We start from the raw sequence: 6000 nt of genomic DNA, 5'->3' as shown, positions 1-6000 counted from the left end.
GGGGGTCAACACTCAGAGATGAAGACCCTCTGCTCTTCTTTGCTCTTATTGGTCCTTCAGGATATCCTTATCACTGTTTCTCAAGCACATGATGTGTGACAAAGGGTCTTACTGAAACTGAGAGGATTTATGGGAAAGATAAGATATGCTAATCTGCGTGTTCTACTAAACATAGCCTAAGGGACAATGCACACATCTCTTAGATCACAGGGCGGCTGTTTGGGCTAAGAAGGCTTCGGGAAGGCAACTCCCTGCAGCATTCCAACGGCGGAGTGGTCACGCGGGCCTCAGCATTCAAGGCCTACGCCCTTTCCAAAACCTTCTGGTTTCCAAAACCACCCCTAGCGGCCTCTGTGTTACATTTTAGCAAGCCAGGTATTATGGCTGATTTCATGCTCTGCAATAACCCCAACACTAAAAGTCCTCTGTGCTCCTCCTATGTATCTTTTTTCCCCCTCTCCTCACCAAAATCCTGGAAACCACTGATCTTTTTATTATCTCCATAGTTTTGCCTTTTCCAGAAAGTCATATAGTTGGAATCATACTGTATGTAGCCTTGGCAGATTGGCTTCTTTCACTTGATAATATGCATTTAAGTTTCCTCCATGTCTTTTCATGGCTTGATAATTCATTTCTTTTTATCACTGAATAACATTCCACTGTCTGGATATACCACAGTGTATTTATTCCTTCATCTACTGAAGGACATTTTGGTTGCTTCCAAGTTTTGGCAATTATCAAGAAGCTGTGATAAATATTCATGTGCAGGTTTTTTGTGTAGACTTATGTTTTCAACTCCTCTGGGTAAATACCAAGGAGTGTAATTGCTGAATCAAAGAATATATTTAGTTTTGTAAGAAATCACTAAACTGTCTTCCAAAGTCACTGTACCATTTTTATACTCCCACCAGCAATGAATGAGAGTCCCTGCATTCCAAATCCTTACCAGGATTTGGTATTGTCAGTATCCCACATTTTGGTGATTCTACTAGGTATGTGGTGATATCTCATTTTTTAAATTTGCATTTCCCTAATGATATATGACATTTTTTAGGTGCTTATTTGCCATCTATAAATCTTTGATGAGGTATGAAATAAGGTTCTTGGCCCACTTTTACAAAAGTTGTATGTTTTCTTTCTTTCTTTTTTTTTTATTTAAGATTTTATTTATTTATTTGGAGGGGAAGAAAGCACAAGCTGAGGGAAGGGCAAAGGGAGAAGCAGGCTCACACACAGCAGGAAGTCCAATAGGCTCAATCCCAGGACCCTGGGACCATGACATGAGCTGAAGGCAAAGGCCCAACTGACTGAGCCACCCAACCTCCCCAAGGTTGTATGTTTTCTTATTTTTGAGTTTTAAGTGTTCTTAATTCTTGAATAACAGTCCTGTGTCAGATGTGAACTTTGCAAATATTTTCTATTAGTCTGTGGTTTGTTTTCTCATTCTTTTGACATTACCTTATACAAACAGAAGTTTTTAATTACAATGAAGTTCAACTTACCAATTATTTTTTTCCATGCATCATGGCTTTGATACTGTATCTAAAAAGTCATTGCCATATCCAAGGTCATCTAGGTTTTCTCCTATGCTATGTTGTAGGAGTTTTATAGTTTTGTGTTGTACATTAAGTCTATGATCCATTTTGAGTTAATTTTTGTAAAGAGTGCAAGATCTGTTATCTAGATTCACTTTTTGATATCCAGTTGTTCCAGTACCATTTTTTTTAAAGATTAACTTTGTTTCATTGTATTGCCTTTGCTCCTTTGTCAAAGACCAGTTGACTATATGTTTGTGTGTCTATTTCTGGGCTCTCTATTCTCTTCCATTGGCCTATTTGTCTATTCTTTCTCAAATATCACAGTGTTGTTTACTGCAACCTTCTGGTAAATTTTGGATCTGGGTAGTATCAGTTCTTCAACTTTGTTCTTCCTCAACATTGTGTTTGTTATTCTGGGCCTTTTGCATCTCCATATAAACTTTAGAATTAATTTGTTGATATATACAAAATAACTTTCAGGGTTTTGATTGAGATTGCATTAAATTTGTAGATCAAGTTGGAAGAAATGACATCTTGACAATATTAATGTCTTTTTATCCATGAACATGGAATATCTCTCCATTTATTTAGTTCTTTGATTTCATTCATCAGACTTTTACAGGTTTCCTCATATAAATCTTTTACAACTTTTGTTAAATGATACTGATTTATTGCATTTTGGGAGTGCTGTTGTAAATAGTATTGTATTTTTGTTCAAATTTTACTTGTTCATTGTTGAGATACAAAAGAGTGATTGACTTTTGTATATTAGCCTCTATTTTTTCAACCTTGTTATAATCTCTCATTAGTTTCAGGAGTTACTGCTGTTGCTGTTGCTGATTGTTTCCAATTTTCTACATAGATGGTCATATAATCTGTGAACAGAAGCAGAGGCAGTTTTAATTCTTTCCTCCCAATTTATATGTCTTTAATTTTTTTCTTTCTTTCTTTTTCCCTCTCTCTCTCTTTTTTTTTTTTTTTTTTAGCTTTTTGCATTAGCAACTTCCAGCAAGGTGTCAAAAAATGAGTGGTGAGAGGGGACATTCTTGCCTTGTTTCTGATCTTAGTATAAAAGGTCTGATTTTCCCATCATTAAGTATGATATTTGCTTTTTATATCATATAACACCATAGTTTATTTTTCATACTTATTATGTTCTTATTAATTCCCACCTTATATTCATAATACCAATTGACTTGAGAAAGGGCTTGCTGGAGATTTTTCTCATACTTGGAATAGAATTAGAACATGATATAAATCTATTTAATATTCTTCTGAAAAGTAGTCCCAGTTTGTTTATGTTACAGTTACTTTTTGCTCACTGCCAGTTTCATTTTAACAATTTCATAGACTTTAATGCCCATAATTTACCTATTCTGCCACCTTCTGAAGAGAAGATATTTCCTTCTTCATGAGCTCAACAAAATATAACTATATCTTCAAATAATAACATTTATAGAACACAAATGAAATATACCACCATCCCACCATTGATAATGGTCTCTTGTAATATTCACACTTTCTTCACTACTATACAATTGTTCTTTTGTGTGCTAAGGCATTTCTGGTTGCAAAAGGCAGGTCCTAAAATATTTTTGTGTGTGTGATGGAATGATAAAATATGTTGTAGGTCATTGGAATTAAAAAAAATAGTAAATCACTTGCTATACCAATGATAAATCACTTACTAGGTCCACAATGTAATTTTTAGATGCTCCAAGGACATAGGTTTCATAGTCAAATAAGTTTAGAAAAAACTATATCTTTAATCTTAGAATTGTCTAGAATTTAATCTTAGAATTGTCCTATTCTTTTTTCACAAAGTACATTATTATAATAAAAAACTCTGAAAAATATAGCAGTATTTTTTTAAAGATTTAATTTATTTATTTATTTTAGACTGAGGGAAAGAGAGAGCAAGTGAAGGGGAAGAGCAGAGGAAGAGGGAAAAGCAGACTCCGTGCTGAGTGCAGAGCCTGATGTGGGGCTTGATCTCCCCACCCTGAGATCATTACCTCTGCCAAAATCAAGATTTGGATACCCAACTGACGAAGCCACCCAGGTGCCCCTATAACAGTACTTTTTAATTGTTTTCTTTACAACTTTATAAGTATCTCTATGATCCCTATATTTGGAGTGTTTAAAATGCAAAAGTGTATTATAAGTACTCTGGAACATTTCTGATGCTTTACAAAGGCCTGACATGAATTAATACTCTGTAATACTGTTTCAGTTTTTAATGCTGTTTAACTAATAACTAATATTTTGATGCCGGGCCTCTATGACAATAAAATATAACAATCCCTCTAAGTAATGCCATGTTAAATTCTAATTTAAGCACAATTTCATATATTTGCTTATAGCAACTTACTAACTTTATATGCATTAATCAATCCAAGGCTACTAATACATACAGTTTCTTCCCTGCTTTCAACAACAGCAAAGGATATTTGAGCATTTTTAAGATAACTTTTACAATTGCAAAATGGGAATAAAAAGTGTAATAATCTACTTGAAAAGAAATTGAGGAATTATCAGTATTAAAAATTAATAAAATGGGGATAAACAGTAGTAGGGCACATGTATTTCTCTACACTGAAGAACTTGAAGACATATGAGTAACTCATTCTTATGTTACAAGGAGGAAGAAAGACAGAGACAGAAGGATTGAGAAAGACAGAGACAGAGAAACAAAGAATAGCGAGACAAAGTGACCGACTTTTCCATTCCACCCTTGCTTTAAAAAACAAAGAACTTCATTTGTTCTGGTCTGTTTTCTGTTTCTATTAGCAGTTTAGCATACTAAAGAATTTTCTGTATTTATCTTTCTTAATAACATGAAAACCTGAAAATCATTTGTTTTCTTAAAATTCAATTAGAAATTCAAAGGTTACCTCTTACTTGTGTGGTAAGACATAATAATTTACCTACCTATTTCTTTGAATTATATTCAAGCACTAGGGAAATTGATCTTTGAAATATCATTAGCTGTTCTCAGGGAAAAAAAGTATTTTAATTAAAATAGATAAAATGATTCTACTAATTCTTCTTACTTATATGTTCAATTCTTTAGCTTAAATTAAGAAGCTCGATGTTCTAAGAATATGTAAATAGTATTCCCTTACTTGACTCTATGTTCTAAACCTTAACTATATGCATATAGCCATTTTGCAAATTTTCTCATTTTGATGTCCTTTACATCATAGTTTTGGACTAATTCAAGACATGCATGTATGAATATTTTTAATGTCAATTATAGCTAATATTTTTAGCAGTATAGTTGTATTGCCTTTTAAGTATATGTTCAAGTTAAAGCTGTTTATCAGGTGAAAACTAGTAGATTGCATAAAGAATTGCTTTAAAAATTTATTAATTAAAGGGTATGTACCTTGATGAATAGATTTGCATGCTGAATTATTAATTGATTATATAAGTTTGTATAAATTTTACTGTTTAAAGAAAACAAAAATGAAGGCTCTTCTGACAGTTGAATTCATGTGGATTGAACCAATGGCTTATTTAGATTTCAGGTTATTTAACCTCAAATGGCTTCCATAATCTCAGAGTTACCAGCAGATATCTTATATTTACTAGGCAAAGCCACACACACACACACACACACACACACACAGCAGTTTAAGTCAGAATTACTGCCAGTTTGCTGGTGACAGCTACAAGAGTTGATCACTCTTTAGTTTTAAAAGTAGAATTATAGGGGCGCCTGGGTGGCTCAGTTGGTTAAGCGACTGCCTTCGGCTCAGGTCATGATCCTGGAGTCCTGGGATCGAGTCCCGCATTGGGCTCCCTGCTCGGCGGGGAGTCTGCTTCTCCCTCTGACCCTCCCCCCTCTCGTGCTCTATCTCATTCTCTCTCTCTCAAATAAATAAATAAAATCTTTAAAAAAAATAAATAAATAAAAGTAGAATTATAATGAAAATTGTACGGAAAAAAATTTAGTATCTTTAACATGATAGAGAATTTAAGGATGCGTTAAGAAACCTTAGAAATAGCTAGGAATAACTCTCTAAGATGAAAACTGTATCAATGAAAGATAAAAACAAACAAAAGGTGCAGAATAGTTCTTCAAAGATTTGCCATCTCTCGAGTGACTTTTCGAAGAACAAGCTATGTATCTGTGTAGTAAAGAACTTAACCTTGCCCAAAATGACATCTGGACTTTGCCCTCAACTCCTACTTGATAATCTTTGTTTGCCTGAGGGTCTTTGGCTAGCCAGATAGTAACAAGGTGATTTGTGGTGAAGGCTTTGGACCACATGGTATCAGTTGACCTGTGAGTGAGATAAACCACATGAAATTACTCAGTCATGCCTATGTCATGAAGCCTCAGTAAAAACTCTATACACCAGGGCTTGGGTGAGCTTCAGTGGTTTACGATACTCTGTATGTATTATGACATACTCATGCTGGGGAATTAATACGTTCTGACTCCATGGGGAGAAGG

This window comes from Neomonachus schauinslandi, chromosome 3, assembly GCF_002201575.2.
Source record: "Neomonachus schauinslandi chromosome 3, ASM220157v2, whole genome shotgun sequence".
Taxonomy (NCBI): Eukaryota; Metazoa; Chordata; class Mammalia; order Carnivora; family Phocidae; genus Neomonachus; species Neomonachus schauinslandi.
Note: the sequence above shows the minus strand (reverse complement) of the source record.